This window comes from Grus americana, chromosome 3 (assembly GCF_028858705.1).
Source record: "Grus americana isolate bGruAme1 chromosome 3, bGruAme1.mat, whole genome shotgun sequence".
Classification (NCBI taxonomy): domain Eukaryota; kingdom Metazoa; phylum Chordata; class Aves; order Gruiformes; family Gruidae; genus Grus; species Grus americana.
The window spans coordinates 71817078-71828581 of NC_072854.1; the positions used below are offsets into that span (position 1 = coordinate 71817078).

An 11504-nucleotide genomic window follows, 5' to 3' on the forward strand; every position below is an offset into this window, starting at 1 on the left:
TACAGGCACCATCACTTAAAGCTCACTAATTAAAACATGCCTGCAAGAAGCATTTAAGACTCCTTGATTATCTCCAGAAAACAGGCGAACAGTTACTGTTACCATCTTTCACCCAGGCAGACCATTGGTGAAGATTTCACACAGCAGCAGAATCCACATATCTGGGTTCTGTGGTGAAGTCAGTTCAACTAGTTCCAGCCCTACTTTTTGAAGGACTAGCTTGTAATTTGCATCATTTCTGCGATTCAGTCAGTGACTCTGTAAACAGCTGCAGTGCCACAGACGGGCAGAGACGAATTCTTGAACTGATCTTCCTGCTTGTCTATTGTAGCACTGCTCTTAGATCTACAGTTTCATGAGAGGCTTTCCCCATCAACAATACCAGCTTTATAAACTCTTATCTCTTCTTCTACTTCTTTGCCATACCTCAGTTGTACAGAAAAGCCTATTTGTGGGATCATACTATAAACCACATCAGTGACCTAAGGAGAAAGGATGGCAAATCCGTACACTGTCACTGCTGTAGTACAAAACATCCTCCTCAGTGTGAGGTTATAAGAAACTACTGATCTAACAGCTCCTCAGCATCCAGGGGTTAGTTTCACTCCATGAGATAGCAATCAACTTTTGCTGGTTAGTTTTCTAACCCCCAGTACATAGACTGACCTGGCTCACAGACAGATGAGACAAGTACCAGAGACCAGCTGCTTGCACCAGTTAAAGAAATTGTCCCTGTTCAGTCACAGCAAACTATCAGACTTGCCCCTGATGCTCACAAATGCTTGCGTTCTTCCATTTTTTGCTTTAAACCTGCTATCTCAAAGCTGTTTTGTTATATTACTCCAGGAGTATTTCATTTACACAGAAATACTGACAAAAAAGGTAAAGCATCCCTTTCTTGGCTGCAAAGGCATACTTTGTATCAATAAAACAAAACTACTCATCCAAGTCAAGGTTAAAGCTCTTCCAGAAAAATAGCACCATTTTGCACGTGCAACTGCAGCTACACTAGCAATCTCTACATGCATACAGCTACATTATGGAAGGATGACGCTTTCACAAATCCAAAATGATGCAGCCATGTTGGTACCATTCACAGCTTTGACAAGACCTACACCATCAGAAGAGTGAAGATAACAGATTATCATATTGTTTTGTTTGTTGGGTTTTTTTTTTTCCCCCTCTGCACTATGTGTATGAAAGCACTGCTGGAACTGATATTTTCCTTTCAGTCTGGAAACCACAGGGGTTTTCAACCCCATGCAGGGGAAAAGAAGAAACAAATAATGGGTATTTTCTCTGAACCTTACCTCTTAACACATCACCTGCTAGAAACAAGAGGTTGGAGAGAACAGAAATTTCCACAATCTGAACGACAGTTCTCTCCCACTGCTTACAATTTATTTTTTTCTCCTTCACCAGATACGGTGGAAAAGGAATCCAAAAAGTGTTACACTTCTTTAGGCCTGGGAAAGAAAGATCAAAACATGCTTCTTGTAGAAGAGTAGGAACTAATTCTTCAGCAACCCCTTTTATACATAGTGAAGTCCTAACTCAGATAACACAACAAAGTAAGTTATATTGCTTAAAATATTTGCTAGTGGCCAAATTTCTCTATGTATTCAACTGATTTTACAAAAAAATGTTCTCATTATGACTGAAGTCCTAAGTGTAAGCATCATAGATGCCATCCACTGTCACAACCTTCCACAGAATTCCCACCTTTGATACATTTACCTCCACCCTAAGCAGCTACCAAGGAATACAAGCTGGTGGTCTAACTCAAGTAACTTCATAATTCTTGTATGAATTGTTCAAACAAATCTTAGAAGTCATGTGTCAAAACAGCTAAATGAATTACAGGTATTAAAGACAGTTAATTCATTTTTTAAGATTGGCACGGTTTAAAATGACTGAAGAACTAACAGGCATAAGAGATGAAAGATAACACAAATACTTCGCTAAATGTCTTTGTCTAATCCAATATATGCATCTTGGTAAACAAACTTTATTATTCATGGGACTGCAAACTCTTCTGGGACTGACTTATTAAATAAATATTTATACAGTGCCTTGCACAAAAGGACCTAATCCAAGCCAAACTCTAGCCAATACCAAAACATAAATAAAATACAATAATCTGGTATTGGCAATTATTCCAGCAAGACAGTTTAAAATACACAGTTTGAGACACACATACAAATTCTTATCCCCATTTACCAAAGACAAGACCAATATTTTTGAAAAAGGGAACAAGATGCCAACATTTTTTATCTGAAGCCACTTCATAAGCCAATGTGAAACATACTGCTTTGTACTTATCAACCTAAAATGCCTTTTTAATCATACTTTTGCTGAGCCCCTGGAGATTCCCTCTTCCCAGGCTTAAACCTGTTAGATTAAAGAAGGCTCTCCAAGAAAGATAATCTACCATTCCCTTTCAAAAAACCCAAGTGTTTATCTGACAAATGGAAAGTAGCAGTTAGAACCAGCTGAATGAATTAAAAGAAATCCAAGTACAGAACTCCTGACACTTTCTTTTTCTCTCATTCTCTCAGGAAAGCCTAAACGGAGCAAGGGCAAACTTAGCAACTGATACCCTGAAGATGAAAGAGAATGAGAAAGAAATTACAAGTGCTGAACTTGTCTCTTAAGAAGGAAGAAGTTTCCAAGAGGAAAGATTAGAAAAAAAAAAGTGCCAAAGAGAAGTATAAACAAGAGGGCACTAATGTTTCAGTTATAAAATATAGATCATATAATGCCTAGGCAAGGGAAAGGGAAAGCGAAGAAAGCATATGAATGAACAGATCTCCTCTTTTCTAGCTTACCTGCAACGTGATAGAATGTCAGTAAAAAGGTGGTTGGAGTAGATAAATTCCACATGGCACAGACTTAAAGAATCAAGAAGAAATAAACAGAAGAAATATGACTGCTATAAAAAGACAGAAGAGTACTGTAAAAAGAGATACATAGCACAGTATGGACACAGGAGGTAGAGACTTTTCTTAAGGGTTTAAACACAACATGAATTATCAAAAGATACAACTACATGCCACACTGTACAACTTCATTTTTTTGAAGTGTATACTTTCTTTTTCACCCTATGTAGGCAAAACCATTCATATTTTTTTCACCTGGGGGGGAAAATCAGGCTTAGGACTTACATGTGGAAAGACTTCTCTGCATTTCTAACCTTTCAGTGGAAAGTAGAAACTGATTTCCAGCCACCCCCAAACAGCTTGAGGAAAGCAGATGATTTATCTGGATATACATATTAGTCATAGCTTCTGAGGCATCAGATCAGAACTAATGTCTTGCAGGGTGGTAAGATGCTGAGACTTACTGTATTTATTTTTTCCCCAGTTAGTTTACCCTGCTGAAAAAGACATTCTGAGAACATATTGATTAACAGATGGATCAACAAATGATATTTTTACAAACATACAACACAATTTCTTTTGAAAAATGCATTCTAAAGCCCTAGCTTTGACAGCCTCTAAGAATCTTCCTAATAATTACTCCCTAAACATATTTATGCTTCATCTTTCTATAAGTCACCTATGAAAATCCCTGGTAACAGCAAAGCATCATCTTGAACAATAAAAATATGCTACAGCAAATAATACTAAAAGTTTGCTGTTAAGAGTGTTTCACATGTCTGCCAGTGATTTCTGATCCATTTCTACTAGCATTATCTACAAAATAGAGGTATACCAGATAAATAATTATTTCAAGATTCAATGAACTACACAAAAATCTTTAGTCTGTAATAAATCTTTAACAAAAAGCAAATAATTTCAGGCTTGTTAAAACAATTTGATACTACCATGGCTCATCTTCACAGATAGATCTGTTAGACTTGGAAGTACCTTAAATATACCATTGTATATGACAGCCCACAGAGACATGACCGAATTATACTATTAGCATGAGACAAACTTCTAAGTCATGTTACCTAAAGAAACCAGAACTATATAAGATGCAACAAAATGCTGCTTCGATAAAGTATTTTGAGAATAACATGTATTTCTTATGCAGCTTAAGTAACTCCTCCCTTACACGTGCACATTCTTGTCCCATGCTGGTACACGCACTGCGTCAGTCTAGGTGTTAGGGCAATCACGTTCAATCAGACCCATACAAACACATAGACAGACGTAGAGGCTCTGTGTGCATGGAAGCAACAGTATCAGCAAACATCTAACAGCCACCTCACCCTAAGAGTTTCTATCACTGTAGTCAAAAGCATGCGACTGTTACAACACAGTCTTAGCAGCCCAGCAGTCTGCTCAGCTACCTTACATCTCACCCTTTTTTCCCCCATTTTGCTTCTTTTTTTTTTTAAATTTTCAGTCTTCATCTTCTTAAGAACCTATTGTAACTGTGATTTTTGTTTAGTAAACCAAAACTGGCAACTGCTGCTAACCCTCCTCTTAAAGGCACTGTCCCATAAACAGCTACAACTAACAAAGCCCCAGTTCCCATAGATTTGCATTCTGTCTCAGCCATTGCCCCTGTGTTCCAAGTAGTCACATTCCACTTCTATCCCAGATGCCTATTATCTTACCCCCTCTCTTCCAAGCACTAGCCACAATATACTTAACCTCTCAAGTCCTCTAACTACTGACTGAAGAAAAGAGTACTGCACTTCATACCTAGTTCTTACCCCACAGACAACTGTTTGCTGGCCAACTGGCAGGCTAAATACAGGTAACTGCTAAATACATGCAAAACTTTCCCCTAAAGAGATGATCTTATTCAATGAAGCCATCAATTTCAACAAAGTTTGTTAAACATTATTAAAATGTAAAATCTTTGAGATCTTGCCCCTTGGCTAATTTCTTTACTGAAATTAGCTGATGAGCTCAAAATGTATTGGGATACAGGACTAAAGAAAACATAATTGCTCGAGATTTGTGCCTTTAGAAAGGTGATTTAAAGATGGTTTATACATTGCACAAACATAAAAACCAAGAGCAACTCTATTTCCTAAAAAACCCCACAGCAAATAGATGCGTCTCCACATCTTATCCATATGAGAACAGCTGATTCTGAACTCCCAAATTGCAAAAAATTATTTTCTAGCATGTCTAATTAACTGAGGTTTCTTACTGCATTTTCACATTCTATTTGTCCATTTAATAAGTATTTGCATCCTTCGACCATTTCAAATGCTGTTTTAAAGGAGGTATAAAAGTCTCAAAGCAAAAAGGCTTCTACAAATTTTGTGAGAACTGGCAGCTTTGTAGAAAAAAGAAACTCGAATTCATGCCTTCAATGACGGGAAAAGCAGGTGGAATTCTGCCTTCTCCACTGGCAGCCCCAGCAGACCAACCAGCCAGCATGCACACTGCACCAGATCTGATTAATTCTGGAACAAGCTTTAGATACTTAGTATTTGAGTGTTTATCTAACTTAAGAAAATCAAAGTATTGAGCATATATAGCAACTTTGTCCTGGTTTTGGTAAACTCTAGCAAGCCTAACAATATAATGACTAGTAGGTGCAGCTTTGGTTGTTCAGGAGGGGGGTTGGGGGTGGTTTTATTTTTCAAAAACTCATATATGCAACCTACAGAAACGTATGTGTTTTTTCTACCATTGTGTGTTCCTAAGTTAATGCTTTTCTAAACACTAAACATCCATTCTGAAACACTGGTTTTTAAACAATGGAAAAATTAAATTCTGCTCATAGTACAACCAGGATCTGAATGAGTTTTAAACCGCTCATCATTAAAGACAGTGAAATTTGATCTATGTTCAGAATAGGAAAGAGCTACACATTTGCCGTATCGCTAAAAAAATTGATTACACATAGCATTTTTCTAAGAATGTAATGCATATTTTAAACAAAATAATCTTTTCTTGTAAAATTCTATGGCCAGATACTAACTTAAAAATTAATTTAGCACATTACTATAAGTTATGCTTAACTTCTTGCCACCAAAAAAACCACCTAACATTCTAAAAATATTAACTATTTAACTACATCTTAACCGCACCTATGGCAACAAGAACATCCTGAGCGATGCTGTTCATTCAACAACAGATATGTTCCATGAATATCAGGATATCATATACAAATGACACAGATCTTTTAACTTTAATTATGTCAAGCTATTTTACTTGGTTTCACTAGAAACCAATAGCTACCGATTAAGGAACACCAAAATTCAAAGGCAGCGTAACACAAAGCTAGAAAGAACTCAGTAAACATCTGTACACTGTTTGGAATACGTTCTTGCATGAGAGGTGAGCCTGCTGATCAGTTCAATAAAAATAAGTTGCTAACTTCGCTATAATTAGGAAAAAGGCCTACAAAAACTTTTGTCAGGGACAGCATTAATATCATGACAGTGATTTTTTGGTAAGCATTCTCAAGACAGGGTGAAACTGAAACAACTATTATACTGAAACCTGACTACAATTAAGACTTTATAAAAAATGTTATCAAATTATGAATTAGACAGCTTTCTTGCTCTCACAGTTGCATCTGGAATCCAATCCAGATCAGTTTGCTAAGCAGGGCTCAAGATATTTTAGAACATCCACCAGCATTTCTCCTGTTTGAAAGTGTATACTCTTCCAGCTGAGATAACCTACTATGCAATTAAAGAGAAAAAAAAAAAACAACCTGAATCACTGTATACATTAGTGGGAAAAAAGTTAACTTTCATTTCAACCTTTTAAATACTTGAGTTTTGAGTATAGCTTTAAAAAAATCCAGTTCTGAATCACTGGAATTTTTGTTCTATTTCCTGTAAAAGCACCAACAGCAACATCGTTCAGCATTCCGCTTGCAGCAGTTCAGAAAAGATCAGCCCGATCCCTCAGTCCTAAATTTACATTCATTTCATAAACTTGAGGTCACATCTGACCAACTTATTTCTTCCAATGTTTCCAGCCATGGTGATCATGATAAGGAGGTGGCACTTGCAATATGATGAAGAGCAATCTAGTTTTATGCTTCAAAGTATAGTCTCACAAAGAAATAGTTTGCCAAAAGCACTGTAATCTGCCTAGCAAAAAAAAAAAGACTCTATATATATAAGTTTGCTGAGAATAATCTCTTCAACAGATGACAGGTTTAATTCTACAAGGCTTGAAAAGTATATCAGTTATCTATAAAGCCAAAGACCATTATGAAATAACACAGGACTTCAGCCTTCAAAGCAATGCTATGGTGAGAAAAACTATCATCTTCTTCCATCCTGTCACTGCTGGAAAACAGAAGTTTCTAACAAGACGTGTCATAGGAAGAATGCCCATTTTCAAGAATTCTATTTTTATATCAGCAAATTTAAAGGAAGAGAGAAGAACTCTCTGACTTCTCTTGATGTTGAGAAGTATATTGGTTTATATTTCACAAAGTCTTTGAAAGCTGGTGTAGGCAAGGGTAACAGCAAGAAGATGGCACTGCCCCTACATGTAATGATAGGGATGATGCTTTATCACATGTCTCTCAGAAACAAAATTGGGATGATTGAAACTGAGTATCTCCTCTGACAGCCTTCTTTTACCCTTTGCAGATTCTCCTGTGAAGCAACATAAGAAAAAACACCCAGGTCTTCCCAGTCTTTAAAAGAAATCGAGCGTCAGCCTAGCCAAACTATTACCTACAGACAAGCCTCCATAAGTTTAACATATGGATAACAGCCACAAGTGACCAAAACTTTCTTTAAATTGAAGTGCAGAACTTACTGAAGCTGATGACATGTCTCCTAATTTGTCAGTGGAACTTCCCTCTTGCCAAAAGCAGACATCAAAATTCTGAGGTTTGGCAAAACCCAATTACAGTAATACAGATGAACAACAAATAATTGAAATGTGTATGAAATGGAAATGCCTGGTTATCTGGTAAATCATTAACTAAGCTGAAAATTATTCCTGATTTCAGCAAATTGTGGCCAATCATGAATATAGTGCTATTGCTATAGAGTCGCTAGCCCTCCTTGCTGTAGTGCATGTGCAGCACCGTTTTGGTAGCTAAAGTTATGATACAAAAACGATTTGAATAGGCTAAAAGAATGACTCTGTATTAAACATATGTCTTTTAAACACCTACATAAGTCAGAGTACTGAAAATTATATGCAACACCATTTTGAGCGTTCCACAGTTGAACTTCAGAAACTGCTTTATTCAGTCTATATCAACTACCCAAAACTTATAAGGACTAAAAAAACCACACCTGAGATCTACTGCTTGCTAAGACACATTCCTTTGGAATTCCTTTTTTAAGTATGTACTTACTATCACTAATACAGAAACACCTACAGGTCTTGGGCACAAACCAGGGTCTGCTGAGCTACCAGGTACAGCACAAAGAACACAAGGTCCCTGCCCTGAAGGCTTTGCCATATCTAACCGGACAGAGCATCCAGACTTAATACAAGCCTTTCAATGAATGAGATAAAGTCCTACACACCTCCGCATAGCGTTCCCAGCTCTCAGAGTGACAAAACAGAAAAAGAGAAGAAAAAAAAAAAAAGAAGCTGTATGCATCTCCTCTCTTCAAAATCCTTCTTATCAGAACCATTTCAAGAATTTCTACTCAACAATTAAACTGACTTGAATAATGGAAACTAACGTTCCCAAATATACTATATATGGAATCGAGCCCAGCCAGCCCCCGCAAAGACACCAGGCACCAAAAGATCGCACCTCTGACACCCAGTTACTCATCCTCAAATGGCGGAGTCTCGCCCAGCGCACTCACACCTGTCACCTGCTAGGCGCCAGGCCAGCCCCCCTCCCTCCCTCCCTCCTTCCCCCCCAGCAAGGCGAGCCGCTGGCAGGCTGCTTCCGCTCCTCCCCGGGCCGCTGCAGCCCCCCGCCGCGGGGCAGGCCGGGGGCGCCGCCACGCACGCCGCCCCGCGCCCCCTGACACGCGGGCCCGCCGGGTCCCTCCCCGCGCGGGGGAAGCTTCAGCGACTGGCGAGGGAAAATAAGTTTCCATTTCTCGCTGGACGCCCCGCTGCGCCGTGGCTTCCCGTCCCTGCCCGGCCCTCCTCTCCCCTCCCCGCCGGGGAGGCTGACTCCCACCCCCACCCCGCCCCACCACGCCGGGATGAGCGGGGTGCCGGAGGGTGCTCCCTCCCGGCGCTGGGCCTTCCCTGAGCAGAGCCCGGGGCGAGGAGAGGGCCCCCTGCCCCTCTCAGGCCTGCGGACCGGGCTGGGCCGGTCCCCCCGCGCCTCCCCCTGCAGCCCCCCAGAGATGGGACCAGCCCCGCCGGGAAGCCAGCCCGGGGAGCTGCCACCAGGCCCGCCTCGGCGGGGTCAGCCTTACCCTGTTGCTGCTGCTGCTGCTTCTTCTCCTCCTCCTCCTCCGCCTCCTCCTCCGCCTCCCCCACCACGGCAGCCGCCGCCACTACCGCCGCCGCCACCAGCGCCGCCGCCGCCTCCGCCCGGCAGGGGGGACCCCGCCGACCCGACCCGCTCCGCAGCCTCCCGCCGCCGCCGTTCCGCTCGGAGGGGGGAGGAGGAGGAGGAGGAGGAAGGGAAGGGGGGGGTCCGTGCTGCCGCCGCGGGCGGGAGAAGCGGGGAGTCCGGGGGTGGGTGGGTACGGTGGGTGGGTGCCTGCGGCGCCGCTCCCGTCCTCAGCTGGAACCGCTCCGGCTGCGCGTCGCTCCCGGCCCCCCCTCCCCCCGCTCGCTGCGCTCCAAATCAAAATAGTGTCACAATATGGCGGCGGCGGCGGCCCAGCATCGCGAGACCGGGCCCCGAGTGCTAACGGGATGCAGCGCGCGCCAATGGGCGCCGGGGGGGAGGGGGCCTCGGGGGCGGGGCCTCTACTGCCCCCGCCCCCAGGGTGGGGCGTGGGATGGGGAGGGGGCGCCGGGCCGCGCGCAGTGCGGGCGGAGGGGGCCGCCACCTCCTCGCTAGGCGGGGGCGGGCGTCCCGCGCCGCGCGCCGGCTGCCCCGCCTCCCCCCGCCCCCCCCCCCGCCGCACGCGCGAGGAGCGCGTGGGGTAACGGCGGCCTCCTGGGCGACGGCCGAGCCCCGCCCCCCTCTCCCGTCGCCCCGGGCTGCGAGGCCAACGGCGGGCGGCCCGGCCCGGCCCGATGCTGCGACCCTCGGCGCCGCGATGTGCGGCACTTGCGCTCCGCCCCGGCCCCTTCAGCCTTTTCTCTTCCCTTGCCCAACCGGCTGCCGGCCCCCTCCCCCGCTGGCTGTGGCCACCGCTCCGCCGGGCCCGGCGCCAGGGGAAGGAGGCGGCGGCAGGGGGTGGGTAGGTGGGCCGCCCGCCTGGGAACAGGGAGGCCGGCGGGAAAGGAAGCAGGGTTTAAGAGAGCTGAGGGAGGAAGGGCAGCCACCAGGCCGGGTAGCATCTGTTGGGGAAAAAGAAACTAGGAAAAGCTGGATTAATTAAAAAGCTCACCTCTATACCTGAAACAGTTGTTCTGAGGGAATTGTCAGACACTTTCTATCAGAAATACTGGTGCTGTCCCTAAATTCATTAATGCTTTGTACAGAGAATGTGATTTCCATCATCCCTCTGAGGTACAGCTCAGCCTAATTCTCTTGTTTCCACAATGCCGAGAGGCGAGAAGGGGCCTGTACGCTGACTAGCAGAGCCCTCCTCTTCCCCCTGCTCAGCTCAGCAGCCACGACACCTGCAGAAGGAATCCCCCAGCCAGTCTGCAGGGCCAGCAAGGCCGTTATCCGTAGGAGGGGAGCCTTGTGGCCTCTGGAGCAAGGAGGCCCCATGGGCCCTAACATGCAGACTTGAAAACAGGGATCAAGTTCCTCCTCGGGTGGAAAGACAGGCATCCTTGGGTTTAGTGGGACATTCAGGAAGGTCTTTTTATTTCCATAATTCGGGAAGTTTCATCTTAAATGAAAAGATAACTTTCAGATGAGGTTGTAAAATCCTTCAGTATATCACTTGGGTTTTGGGAGTCTGATACCTTACACCGCTTACTCTTTCTTACTCTTCTTGTATTTCCTTTCTTCCTGCATCTCTTGGATCCTCCTTCCTCCCTGTGGTGAGCAGGTGCTACCCGTGCTGTCTAACAATGGACAGTCTATCCATCCGTTCTTGGGTAATCCTACTCTGCAAAATACAGTCAGAAACAGAAATGGTTTAAAAGTAATCTTTATTACCTGCAGCGGAAGGAAAACTGTCTGAAACTCTGCAGCCTGGAATGGGGCCTGGCAGGGAAAGGGATGTGGTGGGGCTTGCCGATTTCCCCATACAACCCTGGTGCTGTGTGGAAATTGGTAGAGAGATTTTTATTCCCCACCTTAACTCCCAGAGGCACCAGTGATTTCCAGCATGCTCCAGTATATGAAAGGAGCTACAGAACTGCCAGGCCATAGTCATCTCAGACCTTAAAACCTGCACTAACCATTGCAATGGTGTGATAAGAGGGGGCCATACTTTCTTCATGTGACACCAGCTGTCAGACTGGCCCATTGACAATTGTGAGATAAAATGGCAGAAACTAATACAAAAATAACATGCGCTAGGCAGAAACTAAGTTATTCGTGACAGTTTAGGCTAA

At 43.8% G+C, this 11504-nt stretch overlaps 1 protein-coding gene across 3 annotated transcripts in view; it reads right to left on the bottom strand.

Moving 5' to 3' along the window:
• Positions 1–9700, bottom strand: part of TAB2 (TGF-beta activated kinase 1 (MAP3K7) binding protein 2) — a 69491-nt gene extending 59791 nt beyond the window's left edge. Inside the window, exon 1 of one of the 3 annotated variants that reach the window (XM_054820305.1) lies at positions 9287–9700. The gene's annotated coding sequence lies outside the window, so the exon portion shown is untranslated. Of the gene's footprint in view, positions 1–8425; positions 8642–9286 lie in introns of those variants that run through there. The other 2 variants (XM_054820303.1, XM_054820304.1) reach the window with 2 other exon arrangements.
• Positions 9701–11504: the final 1804 nt, after the last annotated feature.